This window comes from Macrobrachium rosenbergii, chromosome 53, assembly GCF_040412425.1.
Source record: "Macrobrachium rosenbergii isolate ZJJX-2024 chromosome 53, ASM4041242v1, whole genome shotgun sequence".
NCBI lineage: Eukaryota > Metazoa > Arthropoda > Malacostraca > Decapoda > Palaemonidae > Macrobrachium > Macrobrachium rosenbergii.
In genome coordinates, this window is record NC_089793.1 from 17,875,694 (window position 1) to 17,903,001 (window position 27,308).

General features: G+C 35.9%; 1 long non-coding RNA gene across 1 annotated transcript; it reads left to right on the plus strand.

The window, feature by feature from the left end:
- LOC136834328 (uncharacterized) lies at nucleotides 1–27,151 on the plus strand. Its single transcript, XR_010851743.1, has 5 exons — nucleotides 1–291; nucleotides 15,050–15,237; nucleotides 20,878–21,014; nucleotides 22,415–22,510; nucleotides 24,082–27,151. It is a non-coding gene; the product is annotated as an uncharacterized lncRNA (long non-coding RNA).
- Nucleotides 27,152–27,308: the final 157 nt, after the last annotated feature.

Consider the following 27,308-nt stretch of genomic DNA (forward strand, 5'->3'; position numbering starts at 1 on the left):
TCTTCTTTCTTGGGCCTTCTTCGATGCTTTCCCTACAGTAATTGTTACTCCAGGAAATTAATTTCTAATCCGAGCTCTTCCTATCTTATTCTAATCTGCCAGTAAGAAAAACAAATATAATACAAAGTTTCGACGTCGCTTGTTGAGGTGGAAGTTTCTGGCTGGTCAAGACTCAAGAGAATTCTTAGTCGCATGCAGAGACCTCTAGAGTTCAACCGTGCAGCTCTGTTTAGAAGGTCTAGGGATGTCGTGCTGTGTACTTGTTAAAATTTCTTCTGCCGGTAGTTACAAGTAAGTTTTAAAACTAAGGTTTAAGGTATATTTTATGTATCAGTGAAGAAGCGCAGTTCTCACGGAACATTTATAGTGATATCTATCGATGATCGTAATTTTTAATGGTGTGTTATTTAGAAATTTCGTCCAAGAAAAGTTCTGGTGATTTATAGGCTCCCGAAGGTTTTGCCTAATTTACCATTATGAGTACAGTACAATGGGTTATGTATGGAGCAATTATTTAGCAAGTTCGTACAGGATAAGTTTAAGTAAAAACTGGTGACATTGTTTTTCAGGCTATTAAGTGGTAATCTGGTAAAAAAATTTATCAAAACTGAATTCTTGCAATGAATTTAACCTGCAATGATCTAGTTAACGTCATTTCCGGCAGCATTTTCAGTTAAGCCATAGGCGAATTTCGTTTGGTTCCTTTCTTTGTTAAGGGACGGCAGTGATAAGTAATGTAAAAGTCCAAATCAAACTTTGAAGGAAAAAGGAAGTTGACCTATCTTCATTAGAACACAAACTTATCTGTAACCCTGAGGTTAATCCGAGAATAATTTCGTGTGGATACATAAAGACCATTAAGTCAGGTCTTTGTAATCTAACGGCAAAATATTGTTAATAAGGTTTTGGTAGCAATAAATTTTGTGGCTTAAAGATTGTAAGGATGGGCACTTGATTAGCGGATTGCACCTTGTTTGCTTTTATCCAGTTTACTACACTTAAGTACGTTAAGCGGAGTTTGTCTACCTTACAGGAACTGGTATTCTTATATGAATAAAACCCCGTGAGGGGTCAGTGCCGCCAGTGCACCTCACGTGGCGCACTGTAAGCATAACTGAAGGTTCTTTGCAGCGTCCCTTAGTCCCCTAGCGGTAACTCCTTTCATTCCTTTTACTGTACCTACCTTCATACTTTTTTTCTTCCATCTTGCTATCCACCCACTCCTAACAATTATTTCACAGTGCAATTGCGAGGTTTTCCTCCTCTTACACCTTTCAAACCTACCTGCTCTCAATTTCCTTTCCAGCGCTGAATGACCTCATAGGTCCCAGTGCTTGGCTTGTGGCCTAAACTCTATATTCCATTCCTGTATGATAAAAAAGGATGTGATTTCTCGTACAATTTACAGTCAGGCCGCTGTCTGTACTACAGGTTACCCTATACAACGGATTCCATGGTAATTCTACAAAAAAGTTCGTTACGGAGATATCGTTTATTAATAGAATTTTGTTGCTTGAACAATATGGAAAAGGGTGCATATAAGCCTCGGAGCTCCATTGTAGCATTATCGATTCCATATAAGTGTATGTGTATTTGGGTGTTATGGCAAAGCTATTAGTATAACATATACCTACGAGATTAATATAGCTTTAATGAAAAGGAATTTTGTTTATGGCGAGATCCTTTATGATATAGATGTTAACAAGGTCATAAAATGTATGTCAGGGTATGTATGATTTATAGCTTTAATGCCAGGGACTGAATAAAGGGTAGGGTAGGACCCACTAGGGTATCCACTAGGAATTGAGGTCTCGGCAGAGGTCACTAGATGACTAGGGATAGCTTCCCCGAAAGTGTAATTTTGGAAAGAAACACCACCTATTTAACACAATAACATTTTTAGTTTCCTGGCATGTAATCTTTAACGTAGGGTTTGTAGACCTTTAAAATGTAAATTTACAAATGTTTTTAGGTTCTGTTTTAAACAGTTTATGCAGGATTCCAATGTTACCTGATAGAAAAAGTTGTCAAACGGTAAGAATACTGTATTAAAGTCTATAACATGCGAACATTTTCAGCTCAGGCTGAGAACATATGAACATTATTTGGATTATATTTGATAAAATCACTCACGAGGAAGTTCAAGCAATGTGTGGCATCTAAAATGCTTGACCCGTGTACAACTACCGGGTAACCAGTGAACGTGGCTACAGCCAAAGTTTCAGCTTCAGTTCCGAGCCGTCAAATTTTCAAAGGGACTAGAAACACAAATTTCATTTCGTTCATTTCAACTGAAGTTATACGAATGCAAACCTAGTGATTCAGGAGTATTAATGCGCAGGCTGTGAGCAGTGTTACGTAAAGTGAAATTTACAATGATCTTGACTTGAAAACTGGCGAGTGTTACTTAGACTGATCCTTAATCAATCACTGTTACTGATTAAAAAAAATAAGACCTTTCTGAACAGCTTTTGATAACTGCATTTAAAACTGTAACAAAAAATAATGTATTTTACGTAACATTCAGTATTGTATAAATTTAAAAAGGTGTATTTATCCACTATCCAGAACTGCAGTAACTGAGTCTTAGTGGGTTTCGGGAGTGTGATTTCAGAGTTTCGGGGGAAAGTGTTGTAGGACGATTCGGGGAGTCCCGAGAACCTCCGTGTCAGAGGCTGCCTATATTAAGGTATGCCGTAGGATTTGCATCTTATACTAGGAACGATAATATATGCAAAATTATCCTGTAGGCCTTACAAGTCTTACAACAAAAATGTTTGTGTTAAGGTACTCTATAAGATTTACCGGTTTCCAGGCAAGAACTTGTGAAGTAGAGGTATCCTTTAGGATTTGCAGCTTTATCGATGACCTGTCTTGAGGAACTTGCGAATTTACATCTATTATGCCAAGGATTTTATATATGCCAAGACATCCCACTTTGCATATGTTAAAGGTATTGTTACAGGCTCGTCTACTTTGAAGTTTTGAAGGGCTTAAGCTCTTGTTCCAAGTATTTGTAGTGTCCTCTAAGACTTTTGCACACACCAATTATGGTCGTGAGTTTTGTGTTTTTCGGGTGATTGGTATGACCCCTGGCTGTTTTTGTAGGAGGTAATAACAGACCCAAATTTTAAAGAGTGGGTCTAGCCCTAAAATGGTGTAAGTATAAGCTGGCGAGCGACAGTATGCCTGTAGTTATCATATTGCTGTTTTTGCATAAACGATGGCGTACTAAATTTGAAAAATGCTTCTTTCCTCAGTCTCGCAGCCAGAAAGGCAGTCTTGTTGGCAACCAATCCTTTTATTTGTAAACTGAATTGTGTTTGAAACGATTGGTTTTTTTGAGAAATTAATTGTGGCTTGTTTTTGAGAGAAAATGAATTTCCCTGTTATGTGGTATGATCGTTTCATAGCCTAATGATAGAGGTATAGCATTGGTATTTGAATAAAATGATTTCAGTAGTCGATATATAATTGACATAATTTGACTTATGCCTGATTTTATCCCTTAGTTTCATGAGCCCGTATTGGCGGATGAAGGCTTCTGCTTTAAAATTTATCCTAACAGAAACATTAGTGTTGATCTACATTAATCCGATGAAGTGCGTCAGTGCACCGTTATGGACTTGCAAGTATGATCGAACAAAGCTTTTGAGCAATAGTGAAGCAATTCTTATTACTTAAAAATTCATTCTCTTTACTGTCATTATCATTAATAATCAACTTTTTTATAGAAAGTCAATTTCAGTTAGGTCTGATCGTAAAAGGTTACCAGGCAAACATTCCAATCACGCGTGCTTCGGTGACAAAAATCTCCAATCCATATTCTCTTGTAATTTAACGTGAGAGTAAGTACCATTTTTACCGGGCTGGAACAGCTTTAGTTTGACTCGTTTATCGTTTTACCCCATTCAAAGGTATCACACCAGACTTGTAAGGTTTGTGCTTAGTTCTTGAGTTTTTTACATATGTAAATTTTGTTATGCGGGAAGGGTTAGCGGTCGAAATTACTAGTTTCAGACAAAAACTGGGTGGTGACTAAATGCCTCTATAAATTTACGAAATCCTGAACCAGTTATGAAGGTCAGGGAAACTGTTTTTTGATACGTGGAAATTTAAGTAAAGATTTTTTGGTGTCAGTATAACATCCACTTAGGGTAGAGTTGTTTTGCTACGCTTTCAAGTGTTCGTAAAGGTAGATATATCCAGTGGATAATAATTTTGTTGGTAAATTCACTATCAACGACATTTAGCTTACTGAAGTTTCACATAAGATATGAAAAACTAGTACCGGAATTTTTACAGCTCGAGGGCAATGCTGAAAGTTTGGGAGCAAAGCTGTTCTTAATGCCTTCGGATTCAGGGAGCTGCGTTGTTCATGGTGAGGTGGACATTAGGCATTCACCAGAAAAACTTTGTCCAGTTCTTGACATTTGGAGACAGTCATAGGGTTCACTGGGGGGTCTTGTGGTTCCTGTCGTTATTTAGGTGGCAAAATCTGTCATCAGTTTTTAATGAATCTTACCTTGGATCTCTCAAGTTACTTTTATATAGAACAACCTAAAGTTTAATCGAACTCTTGTTTAAATATTGAATTTCAGTAATCTTAGTTTCATGAATGCAGAATAACTGTTATGTCCCCCTTGCAAATCATTCACACGGAATGTCTTCCAGTCTAGTATTTCAAGACAACTGGATTAAGGGGGACGCCGACCGCCGAATTTCGAGGTAGTATCGAATTTGAGTTATTAACAGTTTTGGACTGTTTTGTGTAAATAAACATCCTGAAGCGGCATTGCTAAAAAAATTTGATTGATTTATTGACAATTTTTTTCATCTCTTGTATGGCTCTGTGAACGACTAATTGTAAAATAACTTGCCAAAAAGTCTTTGATTCTAAGTCTGGATAGTTTGAAGTGAGTTATATACTGTTGTGGTCTGTTTTATGAGTACATAAACATATATTGAAGCTATATTACTCAAAAAATGTTTATATTGGTTTATTTACAATTTTTTATCGCTGTGAACGACAAATTGTAAAAAAAATAAAATATTGTCAAAAACATAGGTACAAAAATACTTGTCACCCACTAAAATATTCCATTTTCTTTATGAGACACATCATAGAAAACAGGTTACAATGCTATAGGGATGACTCGCTCAAGATTGTCTCAGGGGACTTTAACGTCTAAAAATTTTTGTTTTGTTTTGCTGTTTTCTGAAAACTTACTTTTTAAAAACTAAATTCATAGATCTCCAAGAAGACTGAAACAAATTCAATTAAAGTTTTACAGCGTGTAATGAAATTTTTTTTTGTCCATTTTTTTGTCCATTTTTTTTGGCATATTTTTTGAAAAATGACATCGTTTTTTTAACTGCGAAATATATGAACTTGGAGGTCGAATGTCTTTATTTCACTTCTTGTATTTTTTCAGTATTCGTTGTGTAATAAGTGGTAAAAATTTGAAGCGAATCTCTTCAATCATAAGGTACCAATAAGCATTTTCTTTATAATGGGGCCTTATGGCGTCAGTGTCTCGCCTTTGGCGGCAAGAATACAATGCCATCCTTTACTCAATTAATTCAATATTTTCATGCGCAGACCTACAAAACACTTGATGGAAAGCTACAATTGTAAACTGAATGATTTTTATGGTAAACTGTACCAAGTAAGTTGTTAAAAGTTTTGAAATAATGATCAAGGCACTGTTGGGAAGTATAATATTGAATGATGGATATTTTTACATCAGGTATTTGAACGTAATATGCCTTTTGGTAAAATAAATATAAATACGGTCAAGAGATCTTAGTGGCTTCTATTCTAAGAACTGATGTAGAAAACTCGGAATTTTGGGGACTCGTGTGCCCGTTTTGCTTCATGCGTAGCGTTTATTTCAGTTGGGGCCTGCCTAGCAAGTACTGTATTTCAAATGGAAATGAATGCAGACTTCTTGTTAGAACTATCAGTAATTTTCAGACAGTTATTTTATGTAAAACTGATAGTTACCAACAGTTACTTTCCCATGAATTTACTTTAAGATTACTGCAAATTTTTTCCCGGACACTGTTCGCATATGGTAATCATGATAAGCCTGGTTAATGGTCTCGGTTTGCGCGAAGCTTTACGTAAGTTTGCGATATAAAAGTTTCCCCTCACATCGTAATAGTAAGGTTCTGTGAAGACTGTAAACAGCAACAGAATTCTGTTAATTTCCATTGTTTTTGTATAGTTACAAAATATGGAATTAAACAGAGATTAGCTTAGAACTTATATAACCATCCATCATAAATTCCTGTCAGCCTTTGTTGTTGAAATCACCTATTTACGGTAAACTTACGCAGTTTTTTTTTTTTTGAGGTAAACTGAGATTCTTCAAGACCATACTATATATTTTTTTAATTGCCCAGTGTGCTCTAAACTGCTTTTACGTTGGACTTTAACGATCATCAATCAAAATGAGCGAGTATTTCTTACAAAGCCCGTAAGACCATTAGATTGGTAGAAAGTTTCCATTAAAAATTTCAATTATGTAAGAAAATGAAAGGATGAAATTAATAATTACAGTCATACCGTTTTAGGTACATATATATCAGAGTTATAACTAAACAGTTAAAAGGTCAGTTACAGGTAAACCATGTTACGAAAATGGGATAATGCTCATAGTTTTGTAGATAGTGGGTTTTGTAGGTACCTGAGAATACCTAGCTGACATAAGAATAAGAATGTTAAAACTGGAGATAAGAAAAAACTTGTTAAATACCTGTATTACATTGAAAATTATTTGAGAAAGCTAAATATACAACAAAAACGGGCCCGCTTAACAGGTCAAGTTAGTCGATAGAAGGACCTTCAAAAAATGCGAGGATAGATAAGTGCTGTTGGGTCTTCTGCTGAGCGTGGAAAGTTTAAAAGGACAGACCTTTGCTTACTGAAAAAAAGAGAATTTGCTAGGCTCTGAGTGAAGGGGAATTGAAAAGGTCAACTTTACTTCCCATAGAGGCTCCTGCCTTGCGTGGAATTTTGTAGGTTGCATTGAGGGTTTGTTTCTACAGTGCTGCTGCATCCTTTTCGTCTATTGGTTTCTAGCTTTTCCCTTCAGCCATTTCTTCCTACCTAGCTCTCCGAATCAAAGTTTTATCGAAATTCAAGTATTCTGAATGTTCACCACGTCTCATTTAAATCCTATGAACTTCCACACAATGAACGTAAACCCATCTAATTGCAATGCAAAGGATTTTTTTAATAATTTTAGTGGTCGTGCATTAAAGGCTTTCATTTTGACAGGTTCTCAGATACATAATATTTAGTTCTAAACTTTTTGAAAGTTATTCTTTGAATTGAATATAGACAATGGTTACTGGCAATCAGGAGACTCATTTGAGTTTTAACAAGTGTTATAGGTACAAAAATAGCATTTTGATCACTGGTAGAGGTTGGACAGTAAGGACTCTGCGGCCTGACTCAGCTTAAGCTAATTCGAATGACCGAGAACAGTGAAATAGTACTTAGACGTGCAATTAGTTTGTAGACATCAGATCTTAATTTTCTCATCTGTGTAAGATGAAGATTTTAGTCTTTTTATCACCGACTTCAACGTCTGCCCGTTTGCTTCACAGTATTGTGCATTTGTGCCAAAGGGCTTCAATGGGGCTCTAGCTCCCATTGTAGGGGCAAAGAGAAAATTTTGGATACACGCACGTTGCATTATTTGATTTTGACTTAATGTAATTTTTGCGGTGTTTCACTAAACTGGTCGTGTATCTGATGCATCGTTCAGAATATTCATTATGTACAGTTTCTTGAGGCTGCAATGTTATGAAACTGACCAGGCCACTAAGCCACGTCTTTTGATCATAGGGAATGTCCAAAAGATTTTTATGAAGTTGTAAATCTGAGTATGATATTTTATTGCGTTGGAGAGGTATGTGGGGAGACCCAAAAGAATTGATGAGGTAAAAGGGAGGACGCAATAATTCGGCTATGGGCGGCACGAGGTAAAAGTGCAAGGTAGTACTGTACATCCCCACGGGTTAACGAAATTCTCATTATACTATTTGTTCAATTTAGACCCAAACCTGATTTCTGGTATGCGATACTGCAACTCACTGTATGCTCTTCAAGTAATGTGCCTTGCAGTTTTATGTGGCTGTTGATTAAATTCTTATTTCTGCAGTTATAAATTAGACACGAGAACTCTCTTTCATTTTATATTGTGGCCTTGATTAACTGTCAAAGTTGTTTTGTTACGTTATTGCAATTTGATCAATTCCATTAAATTTTGACAGATAAATATTTTAGAATATTCTTTTTATATTGAATGGAATTTTACTTGTTTTGGTCTTCACAACGATTTTGTAAGAGATTTTTCTCAAGTCACTTTCTGAAAGTGGTCTTATTTCATATGTTATATGTTTGCAGGTTTGCCAAAAGCAGAAAAATAAAACTAAGGACCGAATGCTTTTGTGTAACTGTTACCTTTTTCAAGGTACGCAGTGTAACTTGAAGATGTGTAGCTATTATGCGAAAGTACTCGGTGCTTAGTTTTTCATTTTCGCCTCCTTGTGGCGGACTTGCTCATCTGATAACACGTGAAAGTTTTGTTACTCTCTTTTTATGTTATATCATATGTTATATCTTAGATACAGGAACATTGATATATTTAACTATTGCACTACTGTAGACTTATTTTCCTCCAATCAATTTTTCCGAAATAAAAAAAATAGCCTAGGTCTAGCAAATTCTAAAATGATCTTCCAGGTTATTAGGAATCTCTAATTCTCTCAAGTGTTATTAGTAATACAACTGTATTCATATTTGATACTCATAAATTGTTGCTTTTTCAGTTGGTTTTTAGGGATTATTGTACGCTAGTTGTTACATTCTTGAATGTTTACAAAATGATAGATCTGAAATGGACAAGTTTTGTATTTTGAGAGTGCCTTTGGGTAGAAAATTGCCAATGCTGTTTGACAGGGCTACCTACTGCTGGGAGTACCTTCGACTAAAAATGTCGGTTCCGTAGATGATCTGAATTTGGGTTGCCTCGGATACAAAATGTCTGAACAGGGTCAGAATAACTTGTATTTTGGGACTACTATATGCTTCAAAATATTCAGACCTGCGGAACTGACACTATTTTTATTTAAGAGTACCTTTGTACTTTTGTAGGCAAGATTTATACTGTTTTGTTCGTACCTTTAGCAATCAAGGAGGATGAAGTGTACAAAAACTAAAAAAAGAAACGTTATTTGATCCCCTTATCGATTCTGAAGGGCGCGGTTGCTGAGAGCAGAAGCCGTATTCCTTCGAGAACATATTTAAAGTATGCAGTTCCTAAGCGCAGACGTTTTGGTTCACTTCAAAAATTTATTTAAAGTAATTAGGTGCTACTGAGAGCAGACATTATGGGATCCCTTGACTTGAACTATCTTACCGGATTATTGGAAGATAGAGTATGCTGTTGCTAAGAGAGCAGATGTTATAGCACAAGTAACCGGCATTTTTATGAAGAGTAAATACAAGCTGACCGGGCAACTTTTCACACAAAGCCCTGACACTATCGTTCGTTTACCTTTTGTAAGATAGTTAGGATGGAGCGAGTAAGGAATTCATGCGGTGTCGAACGTCTTATTGTAACGATTAAAAATTTTGCCTAGTTAGAGCCTGCTCAAACGAAATAAAAAATGTTATTCATTTAAAGGTAACAAAGAAAACATATTTGACTTCACACATATTCCGTACAAACCTCCTTTATATTCATAAAAACAAAGAAATATGGCATGATTTTTGGCCGCCATGCCAAACCTCAATTTCCTGACACGTGGTCAGCGAGGGTACATGAAAGGCCAGCTCGATCAAGAACAACGGTGGTCACCTCAAGCAGCCAGGGAGTCTCAGAAACAAGAAGGGGCTGTGTAATTAATGGTAAATTATTTTTCCATCATAAATGATAAGGCACTGAGAAAATCTAATCAAGTAACCATAAAATAACTACTAAAATAGAATACGGATAATAATCAAATGGCTTGAAAAGCTATTCCTACCGAACCACCCTCACAAATTTTAAAGTGTTATTGCATTAAACACGTTATGATATTATTATAAGAACTATGATTATTATTTCATTAAGCACAAAAAAATCGTTGAGAACAACCAAAATTTACTCAACGCTATTTCTTTAGAAAACGAAGTACATTAAATGACGGATTTCAGGCAAAGCCATGAACAAGGGATTAACCTCGAGGGTGAGATTTAAAGGGATTAATAGATCTGGCAGCTCTGTATTCTTTTCCTGGCCCCACCTTAGCGATCTTAGAATGTTGAGATTAACGGGGGCAAATCTCATCTAAAGTCGTGAAAGTGAGAGAGAATGTGTCGTCAATCATTTGCTATAGCGACCCTTAATATCCTTGTTTTCCTGGCTCTTCTATGGTAAGCGTCCAAGTATCCTGCCTACGTCACAAACATACACAGTATCGCCGGGACGGACTAACCCTGTACTCTTAATTCTGCCCCGTAGGAGGGTAGCTCCGTCAGTGCACCTAACGAACTGCACTGTAGGTATTACTAAAGTTCTTTGCAGCGTCCCTTCGGCCCCTAGTTACAACCCCTTTCGTTCCTTTTACTGTACCTCCATTCAAATTATCTTTCTTCCATCTTGCTATACCCGCTATCCTAACAATTATTTCATAGTGCAACTAAAAAGGGAACTGGTCTTACAGGAAGAGATGTGTCTGTTGCAAAAGAAAATGCTCATTATATGATAATAGTACTGTACCAAGTACATTGGCAAAACATTAAATTAGTTGTCAATAAAATAGAGAACTGGGGTGAAAGAACAATTTTTTAAAATTTACTGTATGTACTCGTAACATTATGGTAAAGTGAACTTTCGGTGGGTTACGGATTTTCACGTTTTAGTTAGCATTTTGTATATCTTAACTTTATGAATAGTGAGTGACAAATATGATTCAGTTCTTTTAATGTAAAAATGATGTACTAATCGCCAATAGATATAGATTTATTGTGATGGCGATTGCAGAAGTAATTCGTTAAAATTCATTCCCCACATTATCTTGAGATTATGGTGTTATACATTTATAAAATAAAGTGACCAGTCAACTGAGACATGTTTTGTACATACGTCAAGGAACAGATGAAAAGTAAAAGGTAGAGAGGAATGCAGATGGGTCCAGCTTGAGGTTTGCAAAGAACAAGTAACAATGCAAGTCATGCTGCAGGTGGTACACACCTTAGGATTTATAAAGCATTTTACTATCACTGTTTGTTTCATTGCTGGCCATAATTCAGTTTTTAGACCATATTTTAGGGAAAAGAATCATATATGATGTATCAAATGGTCTCAATGAATTATCGACATTTTGATATGCTAATGTGAGGCGCCAAAAATTGTTTACTTATTTTGTTATTTTATGACAGTTTAATGTTTAAATAAAAAAGCATGATAGAATTATAGTTGAAAAAATTCTTTTGTAGATATGTAGATAATTTTGTGAGAGTATATGACAGCTTCGTCGATCACCGACCATCAAATTTTCTTATCTCCTGTTACGAGTTATACCGGATATTTTACATTAGTTACCTTCTCAAAACTAAAGTTTTCTTTGAAGCAAGAGTACCGACATAATAGAAAACGGAAGACTTCGCTAATATTGATGCGCAACAAATAATTTTATTTTGGGTCAAAACGATTAATTCTGTACAAGTGTTTTTTCAACTTAGTATAATTACATGATTATATTTACTGTGTGATATATATATATATATATATATATATATATATATATATATATATATATATATATATATATATATATATATTATATATATATAATAAAAGGTAATTCTATATATTAGCTCCGCGCCTGTTTTACCTTTTCAACATTTTCTACATTTTAGGGGTTCTGATACTGGCGGGCATCTGTTTGTTTTCGGCCAAATGGAATGTCCCTTCGCCGTGTTTAGTACTGGCCCGGGGAGTACCCATACGTTAACAAGTTATTGCACTTGCCGGACGGGATATGAACCGTTCGAAACAGACGTACCCGTGCTCTGTCTTGTGAAGATCGCGTATGGAAACCCCTTATTGGATGGACTTCACGGGTTAATTACAGATTAATTACACTCGAGCGCCAAAAATTAAAGGTAAATTCATAATTAGCAACGAAGAAACTGTAGAAAAAGTTGTTAGAAGGCAGTCGCCGCCGTGGAGCTACTATGTAGTTCTACCATATATATATATATATATATATATATATATATATATATATATATATATATATGTATTAATATTCTTTTATATAAAATTATGATAGTATTTTGGACTTTAAAATATCATTTCCCATATTTTAATCTATGCTTTAAACGCTAGACATCCGTTTCGTGAGATAATGACTAGTTTAAGTAACCAATTGGTTCTTAGCCACGTAAAATAAGTCTAATCCTTCGGGCCAGCCCTAGGAGAGCTGTTAATCAGCTCAGTGGTCTGGTAAAACTAAGGTATACTTTAGAGATAGTGGCCCCAACTCTTACTAACGATTCAGGGACCACGCTGTTAGAGCGTGGTTTTAGATTTTGGGGAAACATAAAATACAGTAAGTGATATACAAGGACGTTAATCCTATTGATTAATCCTATTGATAGTTCTTATTCAAGATTAAGTAATCTTATGGAATGTTTTTCAAACTAATATCAAGAACAGGGTAAGGACCTCATACCACATAGACTACACTCAGTTTTTTTCCATCTGTCCACCAGCCTGTGGTGCTTGCGCATGGTAACACTGTGGCCGGGGCTTTAAATAGTTACGCTATGTGTAAGTTTTATGTAAATAAAATTATATCTGGGTGTACTGTTGCAACTGAAAAGTGTTTTAATAATTTACTGTATGCGAATAACACCGTTAATATTCGAAATAGGATATTGTTATTATTGTTGAATGTAAGGTGCCTGTTCGGGGTGGCGAATGGAACAGCCATACGCAGTGGCGGGAAAATTGCTTCTCTTGCTGTTCACTACGGCAAGAGGTCAACTTTATTGGACCACACCTACTCTGCTACTAAGCTACGTGTTACTTCATTACACGTAAGTATATCAGTATATACTTTTAATTTTTATAAAGTGCGTTGTAGCCAGATACGGGTGGAGTGTGCAATCCCGTCCCCCTCTTTCCCTCCCTCCTCCAGGACCGTAATGCAACTTACGCATATCACTCGATTGATAAAACATCTGTTCGCCACTTCATTTTTATGGGGAAGTATTCGTTTTTCATCATTCTTTCTCGAGACCGTTTTTCAGCCAAGAATATTAGGGTGGTAATCATACAATGCTGACAATATCTTTATGACGAGCCTAGTTATAAGGAAAAACAATTAACGATTTTATTACATAAAAGCGTCTGCTGCTGCTGCATGATTCTATGGTAATTCCTCATTTCTCGTAGTTGACTGAAACAAATTTGTAGCTACTCCCTTTATTTAACATTACAATTATGTTAAAAAGACGTATCAGTGCTAGGTTTCATGTTATTAATAAATGAATATGTAAACAAACGGAAGGCTCCTTTGATTAAGGGATTACCACGCTAATAGTCTTGGCTGGAAAACTGTCTCGAGAATGAATGATGAAAAACGAATACTGCCTCTGGCTGTTCCATTCGCCACCCCGAAAAGGCACCTCACATTCAACAATAATAACAATTCGCATACAGTAAATTATTAAAACACTTTTCAGTTGCAAATGTACACCCAGATATCCTTTTATTTACATAAAACTTACACATAAAAGCGTAACTATTTACCGGACGCAGTGTTACCATGCGCGATCACCACAGGCGGGTGGACAGATAAGAAAAAAAAAAAAGACTATAGTTTAAATAGGGTTGGTAAGGTTTCTGGCTAGAGAAATGAACGCCAGGAACATTCAAAGCTTACATAATAAAGCATTGGGAAATGATATTTTTAAGTCCAAAACACAATGATGGCTTGAAGTAAAATTTTGCGTGCATACATATATACTTACATACATTATATATGCATATAAATATATAGCTGGATGATATGGTTGTATGGTTACCTGTTCTACATTGAATATATCACAAATTTATTGACCTCTGTACCATTATCAGATATTATTAGTTGTGGGGCAGAATGTCTACAAAATATTTTGTTAAAGAGGGCAACTGAATATTTTGTATTAATTGTGAGCATCACTATATTGTGATCGAAAATAATGAGTTGCACTACATTGATAAATTGATGAAAGACACAAAATATACAAAGTGGGATAAAATGAGCTGATGTTTGTGCAACGGTCCTTCAGCTGGCTGAAGAGGACCACAGGCAAACGGTCGAAAGCTCCTCGTTTTTATCCCCTTTTTTGTATATTTGTGTCTTAAAATATACAATTTTATCAATTATATTATTGTGGCTTTTTTACTCAATATTTTGTATTCTTTTACTGTTATTGGTCTCGGCTCTATGTATCTAGCGAGTGCATCTATGCACACCAATATTTTACTACCTCTACTGGTAGTGTGGAGGTTAGTGATGAAATTCATGACTACCCTTTCAAATGGAGTTTGTCTTCGAGCCTGGATTACACAGGGCATTTGGTCTTTGTATTAAAGAATATAAGACTCGAGGGAGACAATTTTGCTGGTATTTAACCACTTCTTTAAATTAGATTTATTATGGAGAATAATAATTGCATTTTAGACGTCTGCTATTAAGCAAAGATGCCACATACAATGATGAACAAGATTCGTATATAATCAAGATGATAAATCTTATATCATTAACATCCTTGCACATCCATTTATTGCTGCAAGATTACGTTACCTAATTTGTCTATATTTAAAATTTTTTGTTTTCACATCTTCGTCAATTATGAATTATTTTCAGTTTATTTGCTTTCATTCGGTTAATCTAAACTGTTAACGATTTTATAGGGCCTTGTGAGATCCTCAAAATTAATTCTTGTTTTAAATAACGCAAAATATGTAGATTCTGAGCCCGGTTTTCCTTTCAGCCAGAAAGAGAAAACAATGCAAAGTCTCGACGCCGTTTGTCACGGTGGAAGTTTCTGATTGGTCAAGAGGATTCTTTGTCGCTTGCAGAGACCTCTAGAGTCTAGAGCCTAGCCGCGTCGCTCTGCTTAGATGGTCTTGGGACGTCGTTCTGTGAGGTTGCAAAAATTGCTTCTGGCGGTAGTTGCAAGTAAGTTTTTATGCTGGGGCTTGAGGTGCATTTTAGAAATCATTGAGGGAGCGAAGGATAACCTGGTATTTACGTGGATCTCGAAACCTTTATTGAGCCAGATGTCAATGGTTCCATTTGTTTTTAATGGTGAGTTATTTGAGACACTCGTACAAGGAAAGTTCTGTTGATCTGTAACTTCTCAAAGGTTTTACCTTATGTATCGATATGAGTACGGTAAAGGGAGTTGTGTTTGAAGGAATATAATGCAATGCTGGTACAGTCAGGTTTCAATTAAACTGTGGCATTCCGGTTTTCGCTCTTTGCTGGGAGTTGGCGCTCCGAGCGAAGTTACTTCAAGCCATTTGGTGGTAACCCTGAAAGGAATTTCACCTGGAACGATCTAGGTAATGTTATTTCCGGCAGCATTTCATCCTGAAGGTATTGCCTGTTGCCAATTTTGTCTGTATCCTCTTATTATAGTGACTGAAAACAGACATGAAGGAAAAGGCTGTTGACCGGTTTTTTGGGAGATCCAAATGACTGTCTGAATGTAGTTGTCGCTAACTGTAAATTTTTTTTTGTGACCAATCTTTATCAGTACACCAACTTTGTAACTCTGAGGTTGATATGAGAATAATTAAAAGTGGATGCTGAGTAACGTTTATTCCTGCACAATTTAACGGCAAAAACAAAATATTGAGGATAATGTTTCGATGGAGATATAGTGGCTACTATTTTAAGGATAGGCAACTGATAGTTGGATGCATGTGGAAATGCTGCCGGGTAGAGCTATATAGTAGCTCCGCGGCGGCGACTGCCTTCTAACTTAACCTTTTCTACAGTTTTTTGGTTGCCAATTATGAATTTACCTTGAATTTTTGGCGCTCGAGTGTAATTAATCTGTAATTAACCCGTGAAGTCCATCCAACAAGGGGTTTCCATACGCGATCTTCGCAAGACAGCACTGGACGTCTGTTTGGAACGGTTTATATCCCGTCCGGCATGTGCAACTTGTTAACATATGGGTACCCAACACCCCCGCCCCCCGGGCCAGTACTAAACACGGCGAAGGGACATTCCATTTGGCCGACAACAAACAGATGCACCGCCAGTATCAGAACCCCTAAAAGTGTAGGAAAAACCAGTTGAAAAGATAAAAACAGGCGCGGAGCTAATGTATAGAATTACCAAGTTGCCGGTTTGCACATGATTTGTACGAGTGCTTTTGTCTAGTCCAGAAAACTTGAAGACGGAACGGAATTTATCTACCTTAAATTCTAACGTTCCTTAATGAAACTTTTATCGGATATTATTAAAAAAAAGGGTGTGATATCCTATAAAACGTACTAGGTCACTGTCTGTGATAGGCTATCTAGAATAGAGATTCCATGTTTTCGTCATGTATGACTAGGGTAATAAAGCGAAGCCGCTTGTGCAGCCCATGCTTAGGTACTCTATAGGACTTATTTAGCTTTTATGTAAGGAATTTTTTTCTGGTGATGTCCTCATGATTCAGATGTTAGCCAGGGCTATGTATGATTTATATATAGCCTTTATGCCAGAGACTGATTATCAGCTGGTAGGATATCCAGTGGGAACTGAGACAGTCTCACCTTAGATCGCTATATGACTATAGGTAGCTCCCTTGAAAGTGTGTAATCTTGGAGAGAGATTCATCGCCTTTATAACATAGCACCAGTTTTTTTTTTTTTTTTTTTACTGTCAATTGGGGACAGAAAACTCTCAAAATAGTGGGAAAATATACTTTATTCAGATTAAGAGCATTTGAACATTTTCAGTTCAGACTAGAAAAAAAAAAATTTATAAAATCACTCGCGAAGTTCATGCAATAAATGGCGTCTAAAATACCGGATTCGTGCACAATTACCAGGTAACCGGACAACGTGGCTACAGCCAAAGTTTTAGTTGCATTTGGAGCAGTCGAATGTGCAAGGGGACGACGAGACGAATTTCAATTCATTCATTTTAACTGCGTCGTACAAATACAAATCGAGTGATTCACGAGTATTAGGCGAGGCTGTGGACTTGTTTATTACGTAAAATTAAATTTACCATGTTCTCGAGACTTGAGAATTGGCTGGTATCTGAGCCTTAACTACTATGCTATTCATATATTACTATAAAATTAGGGCTTTTTCTGAACAGTTTTTGATATTAAAAATTCAGCAAAATGCAATGTATTTTACATAAGATTTTTAGGATCATGTCAAGATTAGCAAACCCAACATCTCCATGTCAAGAACAATGAACCCAATGTAAAGAATGGCCAACCCTTTCCGGTCCGAAATCCAATTCCACACGAGTGCTAGTGCTAAATTCATCTACACTGTTTCGCCGTGTTTAGTACTAGCCCCTGGGGGGTCAAGTGTATTTCGCCTCTGGGGGATCAAATGTCTGGTACCGAAGTGTTCATGTCCAGAACAGCGAACCCGATTATTCCCATGTAAAGAATAATGAACCCAATAATCTTCTTGTAAAGAACAGCGAACCATGCTGCGAATGGGTTCGCTAATCTTGACATGATCCGATTTTATAATGTATAATTGTAAATACCGCATATATATACCGCATAAATATCCAGGACTGGCATCATCTAACTCTCTGGGTTTCGGAGGCGTGATTTCAGCGTTTCGGCGAATGGAGTTATAGGGCGAGGCTGGGACCTCCATGCCAGAGGCTGGGACCTCCATGCCAGAGGCTGTCATGTTAAGGTATCATGTAAATCTGTAACTTCCACGCCAAAAGCTTTGGCGTGTTGACGCACCCTTTAAGAGTTGCAGGTTTTCGAGGAGGGACTTGTGTATTTGAGGTATCCTGTAGGACTTTCCTATTTTCCGGTGACTTGCTCTGGGGAATTCGTGGATATATAGCTATAATGCTAAGAACTTTATATACGCCAAGATATCCCGCACAGCACATATTGAGTTATTGCCTTGAAGGGCTTAAGCTCTTGTATACCAGGTAGCTGTGGTGTCCTCTAGGATTTTTACACACCAACAATGCCAGGGAAGTTTGTGTATTTTGAGGTGACTTGTTTAACTCTTGGCTTTTTGCTAGGGACGCAGTTAGTAAATGGAAGTAGTAACAGCCCCAAGTTTTATGAGAAATAAAGGAATAAGAGCGGGTCTAACCTTAGAGAAAATTGTTAATGGAAAGTTCCAGTATTCCAGTAACCATGGAGTGAGTGTAAAATGACGAGCGATACCAGGCCAGTGGTCAATAGTATTACTGTTTTTGCATAAATTATGGCTTATTCATTTTTACAAATATCCTTCCTCAGACTTGCCGCCAGAAAGACGGTCTTGTTGGAGCCAGACCTTTCATTTGTATATTGAATTGTTTAACTAAAAGGTTATCTTTCAGAAAACAAATTTATGGGCTAAGTGGTGTAAGATCGTTTTATAGCCCAGTAATAGAGGTATAGAATTAGTAATTAAAAAAATATTCCATAGTGTGTGAAGGCTGCACTGCTTTAAAAGCCATAGCTTTCTAATATATATTAACAAAATTACTGCTGTTGATTTATATTTATCCGATGAAGTGCGTCACTGTACCGTTATGGACTTGGTACGGTCGAAAAAACTTGCGAGGAATAGTACAGCAATTCTCAGCACTAAAAAAATCCATTCTCACAGTCGTTATTATTAATAATCAGCTTTATGGAAGGTCAATTTCAGTTCAGTTTGGTCGTAAAAGGGTGGCTGGCAAACATTCCAATCACGATTGTATGTGAAAAAAACTCCACTCCATGTTCTCTTGGAATCTAACGTGCGAGTTGAGATCATTCTGACCGAGTTGGGAACAGCATTCATTCCCACGTTTGAAGATATCACATCTCACGCCAGACCTATAACGTTTGTGGAAAGATTCGTAGTAGTCGTCTTTATATTTTGTTCGGTGGAGGTGGCTAGGATTGAAGTTACTAGCTTCAGACTTGTAGGTTCTTGAGATAAAAAAAATGTGTGGTGATTCTAAAGACCTCTATAAATTTAGGAACTCCAGGACCTGTTATGAAAGTCTGGGAAACTCTCTGTCTTTTGATAAGTGGAAGTTCAAGTAAAAACGGCGTGGTGTCCATTTCATATCCGCTTTACGTTAGAGTTGTATTGATATACTTTCAAGTTAAGATTTTTATCCTAAAGGTGAATGTATCCAGTGGATAACATTAGTTTTGCTGATAGTTCACTACAAACGAATTTTAACGTACTGAAGTTTCGTGTAAAATTTTTAGAAATTACTAGTACCGGAATTTTGTCAAGTATTGTGAAAGAATGAACTCGAAAGCAACGCTGAGTGGCAGTGAGCAAAGCTGTTCTTATTTCCTTCAGAGTCAGGGAGCTGCGTTGTTCACGACTGGAGGTGGACAGTTGGAGTCATCACCAGAACAACTGTCCAGTTCTTGACATTTGGAAAAAATCTTGGGAGTTCATTGGGGGGTCTTGTGGTTCCTGTTTTTATTTAGTTGGCAAAATTGGTGTTAAGCCGTTAATGAATCTTACCTTGGATTTGTCAAGTTTTTAAAGGCCCTTTTATATAGAATATCGAACTGTTTAAATATTGAGTTTCAGTATTCCATTCCATCAATTCACTTATGCAGGAAAAACTGTTATGCTCATGCTCTTTTTTTGTAAATCCTTAGGAAAGGGAATCTTGTGCGTATTTTGCTTCCGCCAACGAAATGTTTGTGAAAATGTGCCCCTATTCACATATTGTCATTGCTCTGCTTGCCGAAGCACAAGGCATTTTGTCCCATTTTCATCAGAGGGAGGGTGGTATCCCTTGCAGAGAGCCCCAAGCACCATTCACAGGTCTTTGCAACCTAATGAATTTGTCCTAGCTGGGCAACACCACCAACAGATTTTTGCTGTTTTCTCCGGGGTTATAATTGTCCTTGCACTTTTTTCCCGTTACCGTTTTTCGGTGTGGGAATTTATCAGAATAGAAAGGTATGATTCATTCAGAAAATAAACTGTTATATGATTTAATTCCTAAATATTTACCTATGTTATGTATCCACCCACCCCAACCAGCCTCCCAACTTAAGCGGATGGAGTAAAAACTGAATGGCAAAAGGAGAACCAGCTGTTCACTAGGATGGGTCGTTGTTTTAGATTTAGCTGACCTTGTGCCAGCACGGGCTCTTGCTCTTAGAGCAGCCCGTAACAGGATGGGTCATAGGCGGTTCAAACTTAAACGATCCTATTCATTTTTTAGTTTTACACACTATCGTCCTCCCTGATAAACAATAACTGATGTGTCGATTTTGAAAGGCGGTAAATTATATAGAAATAAGTAATTATTGGCTTTGGGCAGTTTTAATGTTTTTAAAAAGGTTCCAGGAAGACGAATGCTAATCTGTAGAATTCATGCAATTTGTAGCTATATTTTGAATTGCAGTGCTGGGAGTAAAATCTAAGGAAAGTTTACTTGATTTTCGTAAATGTCAACGTGATTGTTAATACTCGAAATATTTCGAATTTAATATTAATGGAAATATTTAAATACTTTTTGTCATGGCAAAGTAAAGGGGTACTTCAGTGCACCTTTTAACAGATAGGTATAATTCAATGATTTTGCTATGTAACCCAAATGTCTAATAATTAATTTGTTATATTCTAATTAAATATTATGTTTCAGGTGCCGAAACTGCATCTACGAAACACATTATTGAGAGAAACAAGTTTCAAAATGCAGTAATTTGGATTAGAGAAGAGCAACTCTCAAAAGTCGGATCAGAGAAGAGCAACTCACAAAAGCAAACTTGAGACAGCAAGGTATTTTGAGCCAATAGGTGATACATTTGTCCAATAGTTTTAAAGATGAAACACTATAGTTAAATATTACCACCATGTAGCTTTGAAAAATTCGGAATTGAACTTTTTGCAGTTTTGTTGCAAATTAGAAAATCTTTGCAAGTTAGAATGATTCAGTGTAAACATTTAAAGTAATTTTCAGTGCTTTCCATATTACCATATCCTTTAACTTAACATTTTTAGATTTAAAACTTGTAATTTTTCGAGTAAGTCAACGTAGTATTTATTTCCTATTGCAGTTAATTTGGATAGGAACTTTAGTCCTTTATTTAGGAGACAATATGCTTTTCTTAGTATTGCTGAAGGTAAACTCAATTTTCCCAATAATATTTTCTTAAAGCACTCGGGCAAATTGTAGCGGTAAAATGTTAAAATGACAAGTAAGACATTTTATCGCCGGAGATTTGAATTTTTTCAACCTCAGTTTTGAAACTTACTTTCTACCGACTCATATAGACCTTGTGTAGTAAAATTAGATGGGAAAATGGATAACTTGAAGTTAGAGGATTTTTACCATGAGTTAAAGCATACTTTAGCGAACAGAACCTGTGAAAATACCATCCAAACGTTATAGGTAATCTATTTTTACTGAAAGTTTTTCGTTCAGCCAGAAATGCTATAACACTGAAATTTTTAGGTAGCCTTTGGGAACATGATATATACATAGCTGTTTGCGAGTTTTGATTCCGTAGCTCTGGATGCCATGGATCTAAATATTTTCACAGTGGGTAGAATTACAATAGCATTATTTAAGTTTGTGGGCCTATCTTGTAATAAGTAAACTAGATATTTGTTTTAATGATCGTCAGCGATTTTCTCTTAACCTAGGCCCTGACTAAAGATTTTTACATGGCCAATCTTCAAAGAAGTATAAAGAAAAGCACATTGTCTTAGCCAGTGAAATTAAGTATTGTGATTGAGGGTGTAAGAATTATATCTGGAACGTGACTATCTTCGAGATAAATTTGTATATTAGTATATTTCAGGCACTCAGAGTTCACTGAAAGTTATTAGCTTTTTAACAGATGCAACAGCATTTAATATGCTAGGCTTGAAAGTCATTCAAGAAGGCTGCTTATTAGTCATATTTCACGCTTTATGAATTTCAAAGTCTAAAACAACAGCTTCAGGTACCTTAAGTACTGTGAATAAAAATGGAAAGGAACTTCCTTTGTCTCATTTGCTTGATAAGAACTAAGCTAGCTGCACACTGACTGGTGATTTAATGCTCAGGTCCCAGTCACTGACGAAAAAGGGTTGTGCAATGTCTGCTTTTGCCGAAGTTAACTTGGTTTTTTGTTTTAACTGTGCATTGAAATTGACGTAAGTGGTGGTTTACAACTTTGTTTTTATTGCTGCAGGATTTCTTTCCCCGAAATCTTAACGAAGCCAACAATCTCGGTTAGCAACGTGGTCAGGTGGTTGTCGAAATATTGTGATGGTTAAAATGTAAATAGGTAAGTCACTTGAAGAAATTTTTATTTAGTTCGTTGTTTTGCATATCAAATGGCCAGGGTTTTTTTTTTTAAATACCTGAATTACAGAATATATGTATTTTGTAGCACTGATCTCCGTTCACATGAAATTTTATTTGTAGCATTGATCCCTGTTCGCATATATGTAAACTCAATTTAGATCTGTTTTTTATGCAAAAGGTAAACTCAGTTCTGATTGTTTCGTACACGTTGTTACTGCCTCTACTGGCGCGGGCTCTTGCCCCTAGAGTTTTTAAAACGTGTTACTGGGTTTCGATAGAATTTTTCAGTGGAAAAAATTCACAATTGAAACTGATGTGAAATAAGATTCCACAAAAATTTCAGTTTATGCTAGTTCGTGTCAGGTATTTGAGTGCCTTTGTTAGGCTTATCCACTACAATTAATGGGAAATGTGCTTTGCTTCAGGTTTTCTTTTCCTAGTGACTGCAAATGGTATTATAAAGTCAATGCTCAGTATAATTGTTTTTAGAAATAGATTCATTAGATCTTACTTGTAGTTTTCGATGGTCTGAAGTCTAAGTCACTGTCAGCTTGAATTGTTGTAAAACTTGGAAGGTTAAAGTTTCTTAGTTTTCCAAATTCAAAAGTCCATAAGTCACTTTTTAAATCTAGCATTATCTTCAAGATTTATAACATTCTTAATTGCCATCTGTTGGTGTTAATAACTCAGGTAAATTTTGTGCTTAAATTATGCGTTCCAGATATAATTTCGTGTGTGATTCTTATAGAGGATTTTGATGCTTTAACAATTTTGTAAAACTGTGAGGATTCCTGCACTAAGGTTTTCCAAGTTCTCATTTTGGCTTCCTGGTAAACTAAACTTCGTACTGTATCATAGAAATTGAATGCTTAAGAAATTCTCTGATTAGTAGATTCTACATGACATCTACTGCTATATGCTGAAAGAAACTTGCCATTTTTTAGGCTTTGGGCAAATTATCACAAACTTTCAAAAGTTTTTGCTTGACGTTTTGTTTGTGGCGTTAATATTTGCTGTTGCAATGCATAAGTATTTTCAATATCGAAAATTATATTCTGTGTTTAAAGCTTTCGGTTTTTGGCATTAATATTCACAGTTAAGCTGAAGGACTTTTCTACATTTCTAAAATTGAGTTTTATGTTTATGACCTTGTTTTCAGTGTTAATATTCCAAATTTCATTGCTGGAATATTTTTATTATCAAGTCTTTGGTATTTCATTGTAGCCACAGCTTACCACCGAACTGTTACACTTAGTCTGGAAAATGCAGTGATTCGTTAATCGTTGCATTGCTAACAATTATCGTCCTTTCGAAGCTCTTGGCTAAAATAAGATTTATAGCACGCAAGGTGTTAGAATAATTTATTCTTCTAAGTAATATTGCACTTACACGGATACTTGGTCGTAAATAATAGTTTTAACGTTGTGTAAAGTAAATTTGTTTGTCTTCTGGAGGTTAAATGAGAATTTTGGCAAAATTTTAGTTAGGTATAATGGTACAAAACTTAGGTTTGTACTATTTGTAAATTCATTTGCTTCTTTCAATACCTAGGTACGGAAGTTAGTCATCATTCCAAAAAGAACGTTAAACTGCAAAGAAGTAAAGGAAGTCTCTCAAGCAAGAACTGCTGATTAGAAGGATGGAAGAGAGTTTTCTGCAGAGGGCAACCAGTCGGATGACGTCACCCGTCAGAGCAGAGGGCCTGGTCATGGAGGTGTGATTACGGAGTTTTGTCTGGCTGTGTGCAGATCCGGAGATGGAACAAAGCTCTTAGGTCACCCTTGCGCTTTTCTTGACTTGGCTGTTTACCTTGCCACATCCGAAGAACTTGGTGAATTTTCTGTCGATGGAATTTCAGTGAAGAATTCTTTGGTGTTTCTTGGGTACACAGTGAACCAGAAGTGGTTGCCATGATTGCCATGAGTTCGGGTTCTGCTTGACTTGCTTAACTTGGAAAATTTAGACGAAGGTTCTGTAGACACACGTCCTGAGATGTGATTAGTTTGCTTGTGGGCAGTTATGTTAAAGCTCTCTTATTCCGAGGCAAACTATCTACGTAAGATGTTTGTTTCGCAAATGTAACTTTCAGAATTTTTACGGGTAGTGAACATACATAGATTTATCTGCTTTTCAGTTTTCTTTTATGTAACTATATACAGCATGCTACCCTATGTCATGTATGAGAAATCTGGCCTGTTATTAGTCTCATGTTAACCACACTGCACTAACGAGAAAGGTGACTTAAGTATGCAACTTCGGTATATTGTTAGTGGTGAAGTGATAGGTAGCGATTTCTTTGACATCCAGATTGGTAATGACTCGAGTCTTTAAAATAGTTTTTAAATGACACCCAAGCCTTCATTCTTTTATTATGTGTAAATTAAAATAATTTTTTCGATTTTGCTACTTGCTTGATATGAACTGGAAGTATTTTGTATCAAATACTGATTTTCAAATTAGAAGCTGAAGTTTATAAATCTTATTATTTTCATTTGCAGGAAAACTGTAAGAGAAACTGGAACATATTGCCAAATATTGTCAAGTGTCTTAAAAAGGTGAAAATATTAAACTGATTTGTTATCCTTAGATCCTGTGTTACAATACAGTGTTGAATGAATGATTAGTATTGGATGGTGACAATAATTTGTCTTGTAAGCATGTGTGTGTTTCTGGTTTTACATTCCTTTTTGCGTATTAAATTCTACAAAATAGATCAAAGGCTGAAGTGAACATGTTTTTCAGATTTGTATAAGAAAGTCTTTTGATTAAAAAGTACATGTTAAGGAAGGTTGCGGTAACTACTTTGATATTCATAAAGGGAACAGCTGTTTAAAAAGCACTATTATAATCTAAAGTAAAAGGAAGTTGTGCATAGGATTTTGACTAAGAAGAGGTTAGGAGCTAAGACTTTCTTATTGTAATACTATTGAGTTTTGAAGATGTGGGTCCATTTGGTTTGTCAGGAGAGGAATTAAGCTTATCCAATTCAGTGGGTGTTCTTGCTATTAATTTATTACAACCTGGAGATATTTTCCCTGAAGGATGTTTAATATTCCTGAGTAAAACTTGATGGCAAACATTGACTTGAAATATTTTAAAAAATCGATTATTGTTAGGACATAGTCTTGCGCATTTAAACTTTGAGATATAAAGACATTTGAAGTCATAATACATATTCCACCATTTCTTATTTGGCGTCTTTGAGCATTGTAAAAAATTCTTCTATGGACAAATTTTATCACACGGCGGTGTTTAGGAATTTAATGTAAAGGTGTTGCATTTTTATTACAAGATTAAGCTTTGACTGCTCTATTTGAAACAAACTACGTTTCCATATTCGGGGTCTGTTCAGTGCTCATGGTTACTTGGTTTCTTAGTTTCTGGCAGAATGTTATTTAAGTTTTACTGTTTTTCATCCATATCTTTCGGTTGCTTCTCACATCGCTGTCCAGCTGTAACATTTACCCTCCTCAAAATACCCTCTTCGAATGAACCCATCGAACCACTGGTTGTATGTTGTGTTCAGGAATATTTTCAGATCTTGAAACTCGGTTTGAAGTCTTGAATCTTGATTCAAAGTTCAAAATTTTGTAATTAAAGCTCTTCGCATTATTTAAGAATTAAGTAATATACTCGTGGTTAATTCTTCCTGAGAGGACTAATTTACTTGGGGTTAGTCTGACATGACGTTGAGGTTTGATAGACTGAAAATATTTTGTTCAATGAATTTACGGTAAGATTATCGGCTTTTGCTTAATTACACTCTGAAAGGTGAATGCGGTTTCGGAATTTATATGGTTTTATTATTTACTAGGATTTTATTTAGGTATTTTTTTTTTGCTTGGCTGATGACTGGCAGTTTGTGAGTGTTTAGTTTTATGTCTTAAGTTTAGTAATTTTTTTGTTTTTCACGAGAAATCCATGAACTACTGTATGTATTGTTCAGTTTCTGTTTCAGTGCTGCTTTTTTATACCTTGAATGCAGACTTTCGTTATGTAATTCGTTTATCAGCTTATGGTGTTACATATACATTTTTTTTTCTTAAGGCAGTCCAGTCCATCAAAATTTTTACTGAATCTTGGATGGTGTTCAATATATACAGTGTGTTTTAGTTGTAGGTGCTATGTCTGTTCTTGTTATATTTTGAATCTCTTCATGTGATGATGGTTGTTAGTAGATCAGGAGTCAGCATTGTGCTTAGTATTAGTTTTTCTTGAAGCATATCCTTACTTTTAAAAGGATCTATTTAGAAGCTCTATTCTTATTTTTGGAAAAATTGGAGTTCAGTTTTGAGTGGTTAACAGCTTCTTGGTCACGTTTTCTTTGGGTTTGATAGAATCTAGTTCCTTATGTTACGCGTTGATTAATTATCCTTCGTTTTATTTCAAATCTTAAGTAAAATTCTAGTTACTATTACTTATTTACCTTTCAAACGCTGACAGTTTGTCGTTTATTAAACCCACGTGCTGAGTACAACATTTTAGATCTTGTTCAGGCATGATCATTTACATTTTAAAGGTGATGTTTACTGTTCATGTAGGTGGATTGTTTCACTTGAAAAGATTTGATAGTTTTTTAAAGGTTGGGAAATGTATAAGGTAGTTGGTATCTACTGGGCTCGGTTTTCATTAGCTGTTGCACCAATTCATTTCAAAAGCTAATTGTGGATAAGTTTGGGGATATGCACGGAGTTTCATATCTAGAATCTGATGTGTATTTTCCATTTCCGATCTGGTGCTTCTGCTGCAACATTTTTTAAATAAAGCATTTCTGCAAT